Source organism: Panulirus ornatus, chromosome 47 (genome assembly GCF_036320965.1).
Source record: "Panulirus ornatus isolate Po-2019 chromosome 47, ASM3632096v1, whole genome shotgun sequence".
Taxonomy (NCBI): domain Eukaryota; kingdom Metazoa; phylum Arthropoda; class Malacostraca; order Decapoda; family Palinuridae; genus Panulirus; species Panulirus ornatus.
The window spans coordinates 22,739,866-22,757,824 of NC_092270.1; the positions used below are offsets into that span (position 1 = coordinate 22,739,866).

The 17,959-nt window shown below is 42.0% G+C and overlaps 1 protein-coding gene across 1 annotated transcript in view; it reads left to right on the top strand.

The window, feature by feature from the left end:
• Window positions 1–10,413, top strand: part of CCT6 (chaperonin containing TCP1 subunit 6) — a 74,855-nt gene extending 64,442 nt beyond the window's left edge. The window contains exon 11 of the mRNA XM_071689992.1: window positions 10,214–10,413. The gene's annotated coding sequence lies outside the window, so the exon portion shown is untranslated. The remainder of the gene's footprint in view (window positions 1–10,213) is intronic.
• The last annotated feature ends 7,546 nt before the right edge of the window (window positions 10,414–17,959 follow it).

The window sequence follows — 17,959 nt, forward strand, 5'->3', positions numbered from 1 at the left end:
TGATGATAGAGTGGCAGATATAGGGTGTTTTGGTCGAGGTGGTGTGCAAAGTGAGAGGGTTAGGGAAAATGATTTGGTAAACAGAGAAGAGGTAGTGAAAGCTTTGCGGAAGATGAAAGCCGGCAAGGCAGCAGGTTTGGATGGTATTGCAGTGGGATTTATTTTTTAAAAAAGGGGGTGACTGTTGGTTGGTAAGGTTATTTAATGTATGTATGACTCATGGTGAGGTGCCTGAGGATTGGCAGAATGCGTGCATAGTGCCATTGTACAAAGGCAAAGGGGATAAGAGTGAGTGCTCAAATTACAGAGGTATAAGTTTTTATCGAGGATGTAAGGCATGTGTACGTGTAGGAAGAGAGGAAAGTGATTGGTTCTCAGTGAATGTAGGTTTGCGGCAGGGGTGTGTGATGTCTCCATGGTTGTTTAATTTGTTTATGGATGGGGTTGTTAGGGAGGTAAATGCAAGAGTCTTGGAAAGAGGGGCAAGTATGAAGTCTGTTGGGGATGAGAGAGCTTGGGAAGAGAGTCAGTTGTTGTTCGCTGATGATACAGCGCTGGTGGCGGATTCATGTGAGAAACTGCAGAAGCTGGTGACGGAGTTTGGTAAAGTGTGTGGAAGAAGAAAGTTAAGAGTAAATGTGAATAAGAGCAAGGTTATTAGGTACAGTAGGGTTGAGGGTCAAGTCAATTGGGAGGTGAGTTTGAATGGAGAAAAACTGGAGGAAGTGAAGTGTTTTAGATATCTGGGAGTGGATCTGTCAGCGGATGGAACCATGGAAGCGGAAGTGGATCATAGGGTGGGGGAGGGGGCGAAAATTTTGGGAGCCTTGAAAAATGTGTGGAAGTCGAGAACATTATCCCGGAAAGCAAAAATGGGTATGTTTGAAGGAATAGTGGTTCCAACAATGTTGTATGGTTGCGAGGCGTGGGCTATGGATAGAGTTGTTCGCAGGAGGATGGATGTGCTGGAAATGAGATGTTTGAGGACAATGTGTGGTGTGAGGTGGTTTGATCGAGTAAGTAACGTAAGGGTAAGAGAGATGTGTGGAAATAAAAAGAGCGTGGTTGAGAGAGCAGAAGAGGGTGTTTTGAAGTGGTTTGGGCACATGGAGAGAATGAGTGAGGAAAGATTGACCAAGAGGATATATGTGTCGGAGGTGGAGGGAACGAGGAGAAGAGGGAGACCAAATTGGAGGTGGAAAGATGGAGTGAAAAGGATTTTGTGTGATCGGGGCCTGAACATGCCGGAGGGTGAAAGGAGGGCAAGGAATAGAGTGAATTGGAGCGATGTGGTATACAGGGGTTGACGTGCTGTCAGTGGATTGAATCAAGGCATGTGAAGCGTCCGGGGTAAACCATGGAAAGCTGTGTAGGTATGTATATTTGCGTGTGTGGACGTGTGTATGTACATGTGTATGGGGGGGGTTGGGCCATTTCTTTCGTCTGTTTCCTTGCGCTACCTCGCAAACGCAGGAGACAGTGACGAGGTAAAAAAAAAAAAAAAAAAAAGTTTGTTGAGTATTCCTGGTAAATTATATGGGAGGGTATTAATTGAGAGGGTGAAGGCATGTACAGAGCATCAGATTGGGGAAGAGCAGTGTGGTTTCAGAAGTGGTAGAGGATGTGTGGATCAGGTGTTTGCTTTGAAGAATGTATGTGAGAAATACTTAGAAAAGCAAATGGATTTGTATGTAGCATTTATGGATCTGGAGAAGGCATATGATAGAGTTGATAGAGATGCTCTGTGGAAGGTATTAAGAATATATGGTGTGGGAGGAAAGTTGTTAGAAGCAGTGAAAAGTTTTTATCGAGGATGTAAGGCATGTGTACGTGTAGGAAGAGAGGAAAGTGATTGGTTCTCAGTGAATGTAGGTTTGCGGCAGGGGTGTGTGATGTCTCCATGGTTGTTTAATTTGTTTATGGATGGGGTTGTTAGGGAGGTAAATGCAAGAGTTCTGGAAAGAGGGGCAAGTATGAAGTCTGTTGGGGATGAGAGAGCTTGGGAAGTGAGTCAGTTGTTGTTCGCTGATGACACAGCGCTGGTGGCTTATTCATGTGTGAAACTGCAGAAGCTGGTGACTGAGTTTGGTAAAGTGTGTGGAAGAAGAAAGTTAAGAGTAAATATGAATAAGAGCAAGGTTATTAGGTACAGTAGGGTTGAGGGTCAAGTCAATTGGGAGGTAAGTTTGAATGGAGAAAAACTGGAGGAAGTGAAGTGTTTTAGGTATCTGGGAGTGGATCTGGCAGCGGATGGAACCATGGAAGCGGAAGTGGATCATAGGGTGGGGGAGGGGGCGAAAATTCTGGGGGCCTTGAAGAATGTGTGGAAGTCGAGAACATTATCTCGGAAAGCAAAAATGGGTATGTTTGAAGGAATAGTGGTTCCAACAATGTTGTATGGTTGCGAGGCGTGGGCTATGGATAGAGTTGTGCGCAGGAGGATGGATGTGCTGGAAATGAGATGTTTGAGGACAATGTGTGGTGTGAGGTGGTTTGATCGAGTGAGTAACGTAAGGGTAAGAGAGATGTGTGGAAATAAAAAGAGCGTGGTTGAGAGAGCAGAAGAGGGTGTTTTGAAGTGGTTTGGGCACATGGAGAGGATAAGTGAGGAAAGATTGACCAAGAGGATATATGTGTCGGAGGTGGAGGGAACAAGGAGAAGAGGGAAACCAAATTGGAGGTGGAAAGATGGAGTGAAAAAGATTTTGTGTGATCGGGGCCTGAACATGCAGGAGGGTGAAAGGAGGGCAAGGAATAGAGTGAATTGGAGCGATGTGGTATACCGGGGCTGACGTGCTGTCAGTGGATTGAATCAAGGCATGTGAAGCGTCTGGGGTAAACCATGGAAAGCTGTGTAGGTATGTATATTTGCGTGTGTGGACGTATGTATATACATGTGTATGGGGGGGGTTGGGCCATTTCTTTCGTCTGTTTCCTTGCGCTACCTCGCAAACGCGGGAGACAGCGACAAAGTATAATAAAAAAAAATATAATAATTTTATTGATGTGGGTAAAACTGAGAGTGGATGGAGAGAGATGGGTGATTGTTGGTACTTATGCACCTGGTCATGAGATGAAAGATCATGAGAGGCAAGTGTTTTGGGAGCAGCTGAGTGAGTGTGTTAGCAGCTTTGGTGCACGAGACCAGGTATTAGTGATGGGTAATTTAAATAAGAAGGTGAGTAATGTGGCAGTTAAGAGTATAATTGGTGTACATAGGGTATCCAGTATTGTGAATGGAAATGGTGAAGAGCTTGTAGATATGTGTGCTGAAAAAAGGCTGGCGATTGGGATTTTTTTTTTTTTTTTTTTTCATACTATTCGCTATTTCCCGCGATAGCGAGGTAGCGTTAAGAACAGAGGACTGGGCCTTTGAGGGAATATCCTCACCTGGCCCTCTTCTCTGTTCCTTCTTTTGGAAAAAAAAAAAAGAAATAACTATGTGTGGTTTCAGAAGTGGTAGAGGATGTGTGGATCAGGTGTTTGCTTTGAAGAATGTATGCGAGAAATACTTAGAAAAGCAAATGGATTTGTATGTAGCATTTATGGATCTGGAGAAGGCATATGATAGAGTTGATAGAGATGCTCTGTGGAAGGTATTAAGAATATATGGTGTGGGAGGCAAGTTGTTAGAAGCAGTGAAAAGTTTTTATCGAGGATGTAAGGCATGTGTACGTGTAGGAAGAGAGGAAAGTGATTGGTTCTCAGTGAATGTAGGTTTGCGGCAGGGGTGTGTGATGTCTCCATGATTGTTTAATTTGTTTATGGATGGGGTTGTTAGGGAGGTAAATGCAAGAGTCTTGGAAAGAGGGGCAAGTATGAAGTCTGTTGGGGATGAGAGAGCTTGGGAAGTGAGTCAGTTGTTGTTCGCTGATGATACAGCGCTGGTGGCGGATTCATGTGAGAAACTGCAGAAGCTGGTGACGGAGTTTGATAAAGTGTGTGGAAGAAGAAAGTTAAGAGTAAATGTGAATAAGAGCAAGGTTATTAGGTACAGTAGGGTTGAGGGTCAAGTCAATTGGGAGGTGAGTTTGAATGGAGAAAAACTGGAGGAAGTGAAGTGTTTTAGATATCTGGGAGTGGATCTGTCAGCGGATGGAACCATGGAAGCGGAAGTGGATCATAGGGTGGGGGAGGGGGCGAAAATTTTGGGAGCCTTGAAAAATGTGTGGAAGTCGAGAACATTATCCCGGAAAGCAAAAATGGGTATGTTTGAAGGAATAGTAGTTCCAACAATGTTGTATGGTTGCGAGGCGTGGGCTATGGATAGAGTTGTGCGCAGGAGGATGGACGTGCTGGAAATGAGATGTTTGAGGACAATGTGTGGTGTGAGGTGGTTTGATCGAGTAAGTAACGTAAGGGTAAGAGAGATGTGTGGAAATAAAAAGAGCGTGGTTGAGAGAGCAGAAGAGGGTGTTTTGAAATGGTTTGGGCACATGGAGAGAATGAGTGAGGAAAGATTGACCAAGAGGATATATGTGTCGGAGGTGGAGGGAACGAGGAGAAGAGGGAGACCAAATTGGAGGTGGAAAGATGGAGTGAAAAGGATTTTGTGTGATCGGGGCTTGAACATGCAGGAGGGTGAAAGGAGGGCAAGGAATAGAGTGAATTGGAGCAATGTGGTATACAGGGGTTGACGTGCTGTCAGTGGATTGAATCAAGGCATGTGAAGCGTCCGGGGTAAACCATGGAAAGCTGTGTAGGTATGTATATTTGCGTGTGTGGACGTGTGTATGTACATGTGTATGGGGGGGGGTTGGGCCATTTCTTTCGTCTGTTTCCTTGCGCTACCTCGCAAACGCGGGAGACAGCGACAAAGTATAAAAAAAAAAAAAAAAAAAAAAATGTATGTAAGCAGGAGAGATGGCCAGAGAGCGTTACTAGATTACGTGTTAATTGATAGGCGCACAAAAGAGAGACTTTTGGATGTTAATGTGCTGAGAGTTGCAACTGGAGGGATGTTTGATCATTATCTTGTGGAGGTGAAGGTGAAGATTTGTAGAGTTTTTCAGAAAAGAAGAGAGAATGTTGGGGTGAAGAGAGTGGAGAGAGTAAGTGAGCTTGGGAAGGAGACTTGTGTGAGGAAGTACCCGGAGAGACTGAGTACAGATTGGAAAAAGGTGAGAACAAAGGACTTAAGGGGAGTTGGGGAGAAAGGGATGTATTTAGGGAAGCAGTGATGGCTTGCGCAAAAGATGCTTGTGGCATGAGAAGCGTGGGAGGTGGGCAGATTAGAAAGGGTAGTGAGTGGTGGGATGAATGAGTAAGATTATTTGTGAAAGAGAAGAGAGAGGTATTTGGACGATTTTTGCAAGGAAATAATGCAAATCAGTGGGAGATGTATAAAAGAAAGAGGCAGGAGGTCAAGAGAAAGGTGAAGAGGCAAAAAAGAGGGCAAATGAGAGTTGGGGTGAGAGAGTATCATTAAATTTTAGGGAGAATAAAAAGATGTTTTGGAAGGAGGTAGATAAAGTGCATAAGACAAGGGAAGAAATGGGAACATCAGTGAAGGGGACAAATGGGGAGGTGATAACAAATAGTTGTGATGTGAGGAGATAGAGTGAGTATTTTGAAGGTTTGTTGAATGTGTTTGATGATAGAGTGGCACATATAGGGTGTTTTGGTCGAGGTGGTGTGCAGAGTGAGAGGGTTAGGGAGAATGATTTGGTAAACAGAGAAGAGGTAGTAAAAGCTTTGCGGGAGATGAAAGCCGGCAATGCAGCGGGTTTGGATGGTATTGCAGTGGAATTTATTAAAAAAAAGGGGGTGACTGTAGTGTTGACTGGTTGGGAAGGTTATTTAATGTATGTATGACTCATGGTGAGGTGCCTGAGGACTGGCAGAATGCTTGCATAGTGCCATTGTACAAAGGCAAAGGCAATGAGAGTTAGTGCTCAAATTGCAGAGGTATAAGCTTGTTGAGTATTCCTGGGAAATTATATGGGAGGGTGTTGATTGAGAGGGTGAAGGCATGTACAGAGCATCAGATTGGGGAAGAGCAGTGTGGTTTCAGAAGTGGTAGGGGATGTGTGGATCAGGTGTTTGCTTTGAAGAATGTATGTGAGAAATACTTAGAAAAGCAAATGGATTTGTATGTAGCATTTATGGATCTGGAGAAGGCATATGATAGAGTTGATAGAGATGCTCTGTGGAAGGTATTAAGAATATATGGTGTTGGAGGTAAGTTGTTAGAAGCAGTGAAAAGTTTTTATCGAGGATGTAAGGCATGTGTACATGTAGGAAGAGAGGAAAGTGATTGGTTTTCAGTGAATGTTGGTTTGCGGCAGGGACGTGTGATGTCTCCATGGTTGTTTAATTTGATTGAATAAGTAATGAAAGGGTAAGAGAGATGTGTGGTAATTTGATTGAATAAGTAAGGAAAAGGTAAGAGAGATGTGTAGTAATAAAAAGAGTCTGGTTGAGAGAGCAGAAGAGGGTGTTTTGAAATGGTTTGGTCACATGTAGAGAATGAGTGAGGAAAGATTGACAAAGAGAATATATGTGTCAGAGGTGGAGGGAACGAGGAGAAGTGGGAGACCAATTTGGAGGTGAAAAGATGTAGTGAAAAAGATTTTGAGTGATCAGGGCTTGAACATGCAGGAGGGTGAAAGGCGTGCAAGGAATAGAGTGAATTGGAACGATGTGGTATACCGGGGTCGACGTGCTGTCAATGGATTGAACCAGGGCATATGAAGCGTCTGGGGTGAACCATGGAAAGCTTTGTGGGGCCTGGATGTGGAAAGGGAGCTGTGGTTTCGGTGCATTATACATGACAGCTAGAGACTGAGTGTGAACAAATGTGGCCTTTGTTGTCTTTTCCCAGCGCTTCCTCGCGCACATACGGAGTGAGGGGGTTGTCATTTCATGTGTGGCGGGGTGACAATGGGAATGAATAAGGCCAGACAGTATGAATTATGTACACGGTGTCTGTGTGTGTATATATATGTATATGTTGTGATGTATAGGTATGTATATGTGCTGTGTGTGGACGTGTATGTATAAACATGTGTATGTGGGTGGGTAGGGCCTTTCTTTCGTCTGTATCCTTAAGCTAGCTTGCTAATGCAGGAGACAGCGACAAAGTATAATAAAATAATAAAAATAAAGTGTGTCGAGTATTCATGGGAAATTATATGGGAGGGTATTGGTCGTGAGGGTCAAGGCATGTACAGAGCACCAGATTAGGGAGGAGCAGTGTGGTTTCAGAAGTGGTAGAGGATGTATGGATCATGGTTTTGCTTTGAAGAATGTATGAGAGAAATCTTAGAAAACCAAATGGATTTGTATGTATCATTCATGGGTCTGGAGAAGGCATATGATAGAGTTGATAGAGATGATCTGTGTAAGGTATTAAGAGTATATGGTGTGGGAGGTAAGTTGCTAGAAGCAGTGAAAAGTTTTTATCAAGGATGTAAGGTATGTGTACGAGTAGGAAGAGAGGAAAGCGAGTAGTTACCAGTGAATGTCGGTTTGCGGCAGGGGTGTGTGATGTCTCCCTGGTTGTTTAAATTGTTTATGGATGGGGTTTTTAGGAGGTGAATGCAAGAGTTTTGGAAAGAGGGGCAAGTATGCAGTCTGTTGTGGATGAGATGGCTTGGGAAGTGAGTCAGTTGTTGTTCGCTGATGATGCGGCGCTGGTGGCTGATTCAGATGAGAAACTGCAGAAGCTGGAGTTTGGTAAGGTGTGTGAAAGAAGAATGTTGAGAGTAACTGTGAATAAGAACAAGGTTATTGGGTTCAGGAGGGTTGAGGGACAAGTCAATTGGGAGGTAAGTTTGAATGGAGAAAAACTGGAGGAAGTGAAGTGTTTTAGATATCTGGGAGTGGATTTAGCAGCGGATGGAACCATGGAAGTGGAAGTGAGTCACAGGGTGGTGGAGGGGGCAAAGGTTCTGGGAGTGTTGAAGAATGTCTGGAAGGCGAGAACGTTATCTCGGAAAGCAAAAATGGGTATGTTTGAAGGAATAGTGGTTCCAACAGTGTTAGATGGTTGTGAGGCATGGGCACTAGGTAGGGTTGTGCAGAGGAGAGTGGATGTGTTGGAAATGAGATGTTTAGGGACAATATGTGGTGTGACGTGGTTTGATCGAGTAAGTAATGAAAGGGTAAGAGAGGTGTGTGGTAATAAAAAGAGTGTGGTTGAGAGTGCAGAAGAGGGTGTATTGAAATGGTTTGGTCACTTGGAGAGAATGAGTGGGGAAAGATTGACAAAGAGGATATATGTCTCAGAAGTGGGAGACCAAATTGGAGGTGGAAGAATGGAGTGAAAAAGATTTTGAGCAATCGGGGCCTGAACATACAGGAGGGTGAAAGGCATTCAAGGAATAGAGTGAATTAGAACAATGTGGTCTAGCGGTGTTGACGTGCTGTCAATGAATTGAACCAGGGCATGTGAAGCACCTGGGGTAAACCATGGAGAGTTTCTTGGGGCCTGGATGTGGAAAGGGAGGTGTGGTTTCGGTGCATTACACATGACCGCTAGAGTCTGAATGTGGACGAATGTGGCCTTTGTTGTTCTTTCCTAGTGCTGCCTTGTATGCACACGGGGAGGTGGGGTGTCATTTCATGTGTGATGGGGTGGTTGTGGGAATGGATGAAGGCAGCATGTATGAATATCTATATGTCTGTTTATGTATATGTTGAAATGTATAGGTATATATATGTGCGTTTGTGGGCATTTATGTATATACATGTGTATGTGGGTGGGTTGGGCCATTCTTTCGTCTGTTTCCCTGCACTCCCTCGCTAATGCAGGAGACAATGACAAAGTATAATAGATAAAATATGAATATATAGATAGACTTTATTTTGCCTGGTTCATGGCAGTAACAGAACATCGCACTGTTCCAGTCCACTCTATTCGATGCATGCCCCTAACCCCCATGAATGTTTATGCCCTAGTATCTCAGAGCCTCTTTCTTTCCATTCTTCTTCTCAGTGTCCTCTTCCCCTTTGCTCCCACCAATTCTGAGATGTGTATCCTCTTTGTCTATTTTCAGTCATCCTCTCCATTTGTCCAAACCATTTCTTCACACCCTTGTCAGCTCTCATAGTCATACTCTCCTACCACATCTATTTTACACTGTCTTTCCACACATGATAACTACTTTCACACCAAACTGCAGACTGAGGCATGTCATTTCTTTTACATCCATCCTTTTTCATTCTTTTTCATTCAGGGCCCAAACTTCATATCCATACAACACTGTTGGGACTACTGAACCTTCCATTGTGCCCATCTTTTCCCTGACATACAGTGATCTCTCCTGCACACTCCTCAGTGCAATCTTAACCTCTCTCCCACCGTACAGTTCGCTTGAGCCTTCATAATTCCATTTGCTACCAAGTCCACTCCCTGACATTTAATGTACTTCATTTTCTCTGGGTCCTTTCCTTTTCAGACTTACTATCAAACCATCCTTTGTCATCCCCTTGCAGCATCTCATCATCTTACTTTCATTCTTATTCTCTCATATCCTTCTTTTAAACAACAATCCCAACTCTCAGGTGTTTCTAGAGTTTTTCTCTCAAACCTGCCTCCATAAGTTGTCATGAGCAAACAGCTGTTGATTCGCATCCCTTACTACCTTCACCTTAAGTATGCCATAGCCCAGTGGCATCGAAGCTACATCTCTTCCTTGTATATGAACTGACTGTTCTGTCTTCTGTCTCATTCTTGTGTCTCCCCTGACAATGTATACCACATTGTTCCAATCCACTCTGTTCCATGCATACTTTTCACCCTGATCACTCAAAATCTTTTTCTTATTCTTTTCGTATATATCAGGTATTTGTCAGCCACAGGAATCATAATGAGATATTTTCCATGATTATTTCATGTATAGAAGTGTTTCATTTGGTTATATTACAGTTTTAACAGAAATTTTTTTTTTTTGTCCCCCAGTTCTCAAACCTTTGCATTTACCTCCCACACCATCCTGTCTATAAACAGATGGAACAACCAATGTAGCATCACACATCCCTGACACTTTTTTATTATACCACTTGAGGTTGGTTTGTGCTAATGAGTTCATTGTTTGTTTCTGTTGCCACTTCACATAGAAAAGACAGTTAGATATTTGAAAAAAAGTCTTTTCAGATGCATATTTGATTGAAACATTAGTTTCATCAATCATATAGATACATCATGCAGAAACTTTGTATTAAGTACTCTTATTTCAGTGCAGTTCATTAACATTTTATTTCTTTACAGTACTGGCTTGTGGAATATCCTCACTAGCATCTGGAGAAGTACCCTTGAAATCTCATCACAGCTTGTTAATGCACAATCGGTTATGAATTGCTTCTTCTTTTCAAGAATAAAGTAACTGCTATGAGTTATTATTTCAACCTAGAACCTCACTTTTATAAATTCACTTCAAAAATGTTCCTTGATTAAAAAAGAATAGTATACTAGTAAATTTTTATTTTACCAAATCTTTTTTAGAAATGTAGTGGGTCATATCAATAGACGTAAAACTAAAGAGGTGGTGATTATAAGCCTTTTTTCTCAGAGCATGAAGAAATTAGTCTCCTTTTCACACATAAGAAGTTCTTTGACATGGCTTATAACTTGTTTGGAGACAAACTGGATCCTGTTTTCGAACAGAAATTCAATCAGTCCAGGATCCAGTCAAAAAAGGAAAAATCCGGGAAGATATGCAGTTAAGAATTATGATTATTGCATACTTTATAGCTACGTGTTTTGTATCACCTGTGCTACATGAACATTTTTGCAACTGTTCTTCTGAGCCAGTTATTGTGAGCACTAGTTCTTGACATTAAATGTGCCACACTACAAGAAGTCTTCAGGTAAAGCAGCCGTGTCTTAACCAGGCTTAGGACTGTCTGCTACACTTAACCCTTAAATGGAGACATTTGGATATATCCAATTAAAATATTTGATTATACTTAATTGATGGATTTGTATGTAGCATTTATGGACTTGGAGAAGGCGTATGATAGAATTGATAGAGATGCTCTGCGGAGGGTATTAAGAGAATATGGTGTGGGAGGCAAGTTGCTAGAAGCAGTGAAAAGTTTTATTGAGGATTTAAGGCATGTGTACGAGTAGGAAGAGAGGAAAGTGATTGGTTCCCAGTGAATGTTGGTTTGCGGTAGGGGTGCATGATGTCTCCATGGTTGTTTAATTTGTTCATGGATGGGGTTGTTAGGGAGGTGAATGCAAGAGTTTTGGAGAGAGGGGCAAGTATGCAGTCTGTTGTGAATAGTAGGGCTTGGGAAGTGAGTCAGTTGTTGTTCGCTGATGATACAGCACTGGTGGCTGATTCGAGTGAGAAACTGCAGAAGCTGGTGACCGAGTTTGGTAAAGTGTGTGAAAGAGGAAAGCTGAGAGTAAATGTGAATAAGAGCTAGTTTATTAGGTACATTAGGGTTGAGGGACAAGTCAATTGGGAGGTAATTTGAATGGAGAAAAACTGGAGGAAGTGAAGTGTTTTAGATATCTGGGAGTGGATTTTGCAGTGGATGCTGTGACAATAAATCTTTCAAGTAAGGAAATTTAGCTAATGTATGTTATTTTCAACCATAGAAATTGATGTACATAAACTGATAATAGAATAGTACTCTAAGGATTAGTACTGGCTTTTTCATACACCTAGCTTTACTGATGTTTTTACATGAGATCAGTGCCAACTAGTTCATACTTTTTCTGCTTTTTGGGGATAGGGGATGAAGAATACTTCCCACATATTCCCTGCGTGTCGTAGAAGGCGACTAAAAGGGGAGGGAGCGGGGGGGCTGGAAATCCTCCCCTCTTTTTTTTTTTTTTTTTTTTTTTTTTTCCAAAAGAAGGAACAGAGTGGGGCCAGGCGAGGATATTCCACAAAGGCCCAGTCCTCTGTTCTTAATGCTACCTCGCTAACGCGGGAAATGGCGAATAGTTTAAAAGAAAAGAAAAAGTATTGAAAGCATTGCAAAAATAGATATCATTTGCACATCTGGAAGATAGATATACTGTAGTTTAGAAGAGAAACTAAGTTCTTCCTGTTCTTGAATCAGTGATGAAGTTAGTGATGTTTTTCAAAAAACATCTCCCTTTAGCAAACCTGGAACATTGGAGGATAACTTTGACCCTAATTTCTCAGAATATTGATATGTCCGAGTGAATATAGGAGTAACAGTTCCAGTATTTTCTGCATATTATAAGAGGCAAACAATGGGCGGGAATAAGATGGCTAGAAGAAGATCCAAGCAAGGATTCCTCCTCAAAGGCTCATGAAGAAGGGATGTCTGAATGTGCATATATAAACAGAATGAGAAAGGCGAGGGAGAGGCATTTTTTGATGCGAGGAACCCGGGTGATCTGGCTAGAGTTAAACTAAGTTGAAGAGAAAGAGTGTAGAATGGTTTGGGAGGTAAAGTTTTAGATTAGTATTAGGGCAGCTGCAAAGAAAATGTTGACACTTTTCATTAAGTAGGAGTTCTTTGACTGTGTTATGAAGTACAACAAAGTTGGTTCAAGATTGATATTGGTTGGAAGGAAAGTAGAGTTCAGGTATGAATGATTGTTAGTGCTTGAGCACCTGGTAGTGAGGAGTAGATATGAAAAGGGTTACTTTTTATGAGGTGTTTGAGTTACTGCTTCGGCAGTTTTAATGCGTGGGAATGAATCTTGACAGATGATCTGAATGTAAGGGTAGGTGATGTGGCTCTTTAGGGTATGATTTAGGGGGCATAGGGTACCTTGTGTACTTCAAAATGAGCAAGAGCTTGCAGAGATGTGTCATGAAAGGGATTGGTGATCCGAGTACATGGTTTAGAGAAAATGTGCTTGGTACATGGGAAAGTGGGGTTAAAGGTCATTGGGTATTGTTGGATTGTATGCTAATTAAAAGGTATGCAGAAAAGTTGTTAGATGTATAGGGGTGGAGGCAAGTGTGGAAGATTGTTGAGGTTTTAGGAAAAGACTCAGCAATGTTTGTGCAAATTGGTGAAGGTGAGTGAGTCAGGAAAAAGTGCTGTGTGCAGAAACAGCAAGAGAAGTTAAGTGAAGAGGGTCATAGGTTGAGATGCAAATGCAACAAGAAGAGTATATGAGAAGTAGAGGGTATTTAAGGAATCAGGACTTGTGAATATGGATGAAGTGTGTGGCATGAGGAAGGTAGGACTTAGGCATATCAGATATGGTAGTGAGTTGTGGGATAAAGAGATTAGATTGCTAAAGTAGAAAAGAATTATATAAGGATTGTATCTTGAGGGAAGGAGGGTGAATAATTGAGAAGTGTACAAGAGAAAGCAGAAGGAAGTTATGAGAAAGGAGGGAGCTGAAAAAGAGGTCCTACGAGACAGGCTGACAAATATTTATGAACTTAGGGAAGACTGCAAAAATATCTTGTAAAGAAGAATAGTGTGAGGTAAAAAGACAATTGGGAGCAGCAGTAAAGGGAACAGATGAGAGAATGGTAACATGCTAAGATGAAAAAGGGATGGAATGAGTAATTTGGACTCGTGAAGTGTGAGATAACAGGTGACTTATGTGATGTGTTTGGGCTGAGATAGCATGCAGTGAGAGCTCTAGTGAATGATTTGATGAAGAGAGCTGAAGAAAGCTTTGTGAAAGACGAAGTGTGGCAAACTAACAGATGCAGATCTGCTTTTCTAGAAAGGGGTCTGTACTGTTGTTTGATTATTTTATCAAACTATTCACTATGTATATGGTCCAAAATGAGGTGATTAAGGACTAGCAGAATGCATGTACAATTCTCATATGAAAGACAGTGGGCATGAAAGTGAATGTTCGAATTTCAGAGGTAAAAGACAATGAAGCATATTTTGTAAGATGTATAGGATGGTACTGGCATGCACAGCATATCTGACGGGAGGAGAATTATAGCTTCAGGGGAGTTAGGGATATGTAAACCAGTTGTTTTGTTTCTAAGGATATGTGAGACCTACCGATAGAAACAGAGTGAATTCATCAGTAAATGGGGTTAAGGGATCTGGAGAAGAGCATGATAGGCTTGACAGAAAGGCCTTGTGTAAGGTGCTGCAAATATATGGGTTGAATGGGAACTAACTAAATGCATTTAAGGTGGTTTTACTAAGGGAGTTTTACATGTGTTCACTTAGGGAGGAGGTTGGGTGGTTCTCTGTGAAGGAATGTTTACATCAAGGACATGTTAGTTAGGGAGTGACTTTGAATGGAGAAAAATAAGAGCAAGTGAAGTGTCTTATATTTGGAAGTTGACACAGCAGCAAATAAAAGCGGAAATCCATTACAGGGTTGGTGAGGGGGCGAAGGTTCTGGGAGCACTGAAGAATGTGTGAAGAGAAAATTTGTTATCCGGGAGGGCAGAATTGGGTATGTTTGAAGGTATAGTAGTGCCAACAATCTTATATGGATGCAAGGCATGCTTTATAGATAAGGATGTGTGAAGGATGGTGCATATGTAGGAAATCCATTTGAGGACTATGTGGTGTGATGTGTCTTGGTCATCTAAACAATAAAAGGTTAAGAGAGAGGTGTGGTAAGTAGCTGAGGTCTGAGGAGAGTGTGCTAAAATAGTTTGCACTTATAGTGAGAATGAGTGAGAAAGGTTAACAGAGGATATATGTGTCAGAAGTGGAGGGAATGATAAGAGGGAGACCAAATTTGAGATGGAAGGGTGGAGTGAAAAACAATTGGAGTGATTGAGGCCTGAACATGCAGGAGAGTGAAAGATGTGCACAGGATAGAGTGAATAGAAGCAGTTTGGTATACAGGGTTAGACATGTTGCCAATGGACGGAACAAGGGCATGTGAAGTGGCCCGGGTAAATCATGGGAAGGTCTGTGGGGTCAGGTTGTTGACAGGGAGCAGTGGTTTCTGTGCATTTTACATGACAGCTAGAGAGTGGATGTTAGCGAATGTGGCCTTTGTCTGTTCTTGGTGCAACCTCATTAATGCAGGAAAAGGTGAAGTATGAAAAAAAAAAAAAAGGAGGGAGGGGAGAGCTGAAGTGAGTTGGAATAAAGGTTCGGGAGCACTGAAAAATGTGTGAAAAGAGTTCATTATCTAGGAGGGCAATAATGGATGCTTGAAGGTAAAGTAGCCCCAACAATCTTGTATGGATGCTGGGCAAGCAGTATAGATAAGGATGTGCAGAGGAGGGTGGAAATGTTTGAGGACAATATGTGGTGAGGTGGTTTGATTAAGTGATAGATGGATAAGAAAGATTTTTTTTTTTTTTTTTTTTTTTTTTTGCCGCTGTCTCCCGCGTTTGCGAGGTAGCGCAAGGAAACAGACGAAAGAAATGGCCCAACCCACCCCCATACACATGTATATACATACACATCCACACACGCAAATATACATACCTACACAGCTTTCCATGGTTTACCCCAGACGCTTCACATGCCCTGATTCAATCCACTGACAGCACGTCAACCCCAGTACACCACATCGATCCAATTCACTCTATTCCTTGCCCTTCTTTCACCCTCCTGCATGTTCAGGCCCCGATCACACAAAATCTTTTTCACTCCATCTTTCCACCTCCAATTTGGTCTCCCACGTCTCCTCGTTCCCTCCACCTCCGACACATATATCCTCTTGGTCAATCTTTCCTCACTCATTCTCTCCATGTGCCCAAACCATTTCAAACCGCCCTCTTCTGCTCTCTCAACCACGCTCTTTTTATTTCCACACATCTCTCTTACCCTTACGTTACTTACTCGATCAAACCACCTCACACCACACATTGTCCTCAAACATCTCATTTCCAGCACATCCACCCTCCTGCGCACAACTCTATCCATAGCCCACGCCTCGCAACCATACAACATTGTTGGAACCACTATTCCTTCAAACATACCCATCTTTGCTTTCCAAGATAATGTTCTCGACTTCCACACATTCTTCAAGGCTCCCAGGATTTTCGCCCCCTCCCCCACCCTATGATCCACTTCCGCTTCCATGGTTCCATCCGCTGCCAGATCCACTCCCAGATATCTAAAAGACTTCACTTCCTCCAGTTTTTCTCCATTCAAACTTACCTCCCAATTGACTTGACCCTCAACCCTACTGTACCTAATAACCTTGCTCTTATTCACATTTACTCTTAACTTTCTTCTTTCACACACTTTACCAAACTCAGTCACCAGCCTCTGCAGTTTCTCACATGAATCAGCCACCAGCGCTGTAAGAAAGATGTGTGTTAGTAAAAAGAGAAAGTGTGTGGTTGGGAGAGCTGAAGAGATTATGCTGAGATGGTTTGGGAATATGGAGAGAATGAGTAAGGAAAGGTTAACAAGGAGGATATGTGTCAGAAGTTGAGACCAAGTTGGGGACAGAGGGTTGGAGTGGAAAAGACTTCGAATGATCGTTATCTGAACATGCAGGAAGGTGAAGTGTGTGTACATGATAGAATGAATTAAAAAGATGTTTTTTAAAGAGGTTGACATGATGTCAGTGGCAAAATGAGGGCATTTAAACTGGTAGAGCGAAACCATGGAAAGGTGTGTGCGGTCTGGTTTTGGTGCATTGCACAGGACAGTTAGAAAATGGATGTGAGCAAATGTGACTTTCTTTGTTCCTAGTGCTTTCATGCTGTATCATCAGTAGATAACAACAAACTCACTAGATCCTATCATTCCAGCATAGACTGCACAATCACCCCTCTCACTAAAATTTGCATTTACCTCCCTTTCCACCCCGTCTGCAAGCAAATTAATAAGCCATGATAAGATCACACACCCCTCACACAGGCCAACCTTCAGTTAGAGCAGTTCACTCTCTTCTTCCTACTCATACACACACCTTTAACCCTTTACAAAAACCTTTCTGCTTCTAGCAGATAACCTCCCACACTATTCTTGGGACCTTCCACAAAGCATCTTTACCAACCCTATCATATGCTTTATCTAGATCCATAAATTCCACATACAAATCCATCTGTTTCTGTACGTATTTCTCTCATTCCTGAAAGCAAACATCTGATTCATATATCCTCTTCCACTTCTAAAACTAAAGTGTTCCTCCCCTCTCTGAAGCTCTGTACATGCCTTCACCTTCGCAATCAATACCTTCCCATACAACTAACCAGGTATACTTAACAACTTATACCTCTATTGTTTAAACTCACTTTTATCCCCCATGCCTTTATACAATGGCACTATGCATGCATTCGGCCAATCATCAGGCACTTCACCATGATCCATACACACAATTAAAATCCTAACTAACCAATCAACAGTACAAGTTATCCCGTCTTCAATTCAAATGCAATACCATCCATTCCACCCGCCATGCTTCATTTCGCCTAATGTAAGGCTTTTACCACCTCTTCTGTCTTCACTAAACCACTCTCCATGACTTTAACTTCTCATAACCCTCTCACCCACATGATCTACATTTGCCACTCTGTCATCATTCACCAATCCTTCAAAACACTGTCAAATTCCTCTTCCATCATTACCTGATGCCACTTTCCCTTTTTCCCCCCTTCACCAATGTTCCTCTACCTATATATGTCTCTCTCTCTCTCTCTCTCTCTCTCTCTCTCTCTCTCTCTCTCTCTCTCTCCCTCTCTCTCTCTCTCTCTCTCTCTCTCTCTATATATATATATATATATATATATATATATATATATATATATATATATATATATACATTTTTTTTCATTCAAACTATTCGCCATTTCCCGCGTTAGCAAGGTAGCGTCAAGAACAGAGGACTTGGCCTCTGTGGGAATATCCTCACCTGGCCTCCTTCTCTGTTCCCTCTTTTGGAAAATTAAAACAAAGACAAGAGGGGAGGATTTCCAGCCCCCGCTCCCTCCCCTTTTAGTCGCCTTCTACGACACGCAGGGAATACGTGGGAAGTATTCTTTCTCCCCTATCCCCAGGGATAATATATATATATATATATATATATATATATATATATATATATATATATATATATATATATATATATATATATATATATGTATATATATATATATATATATATATATAT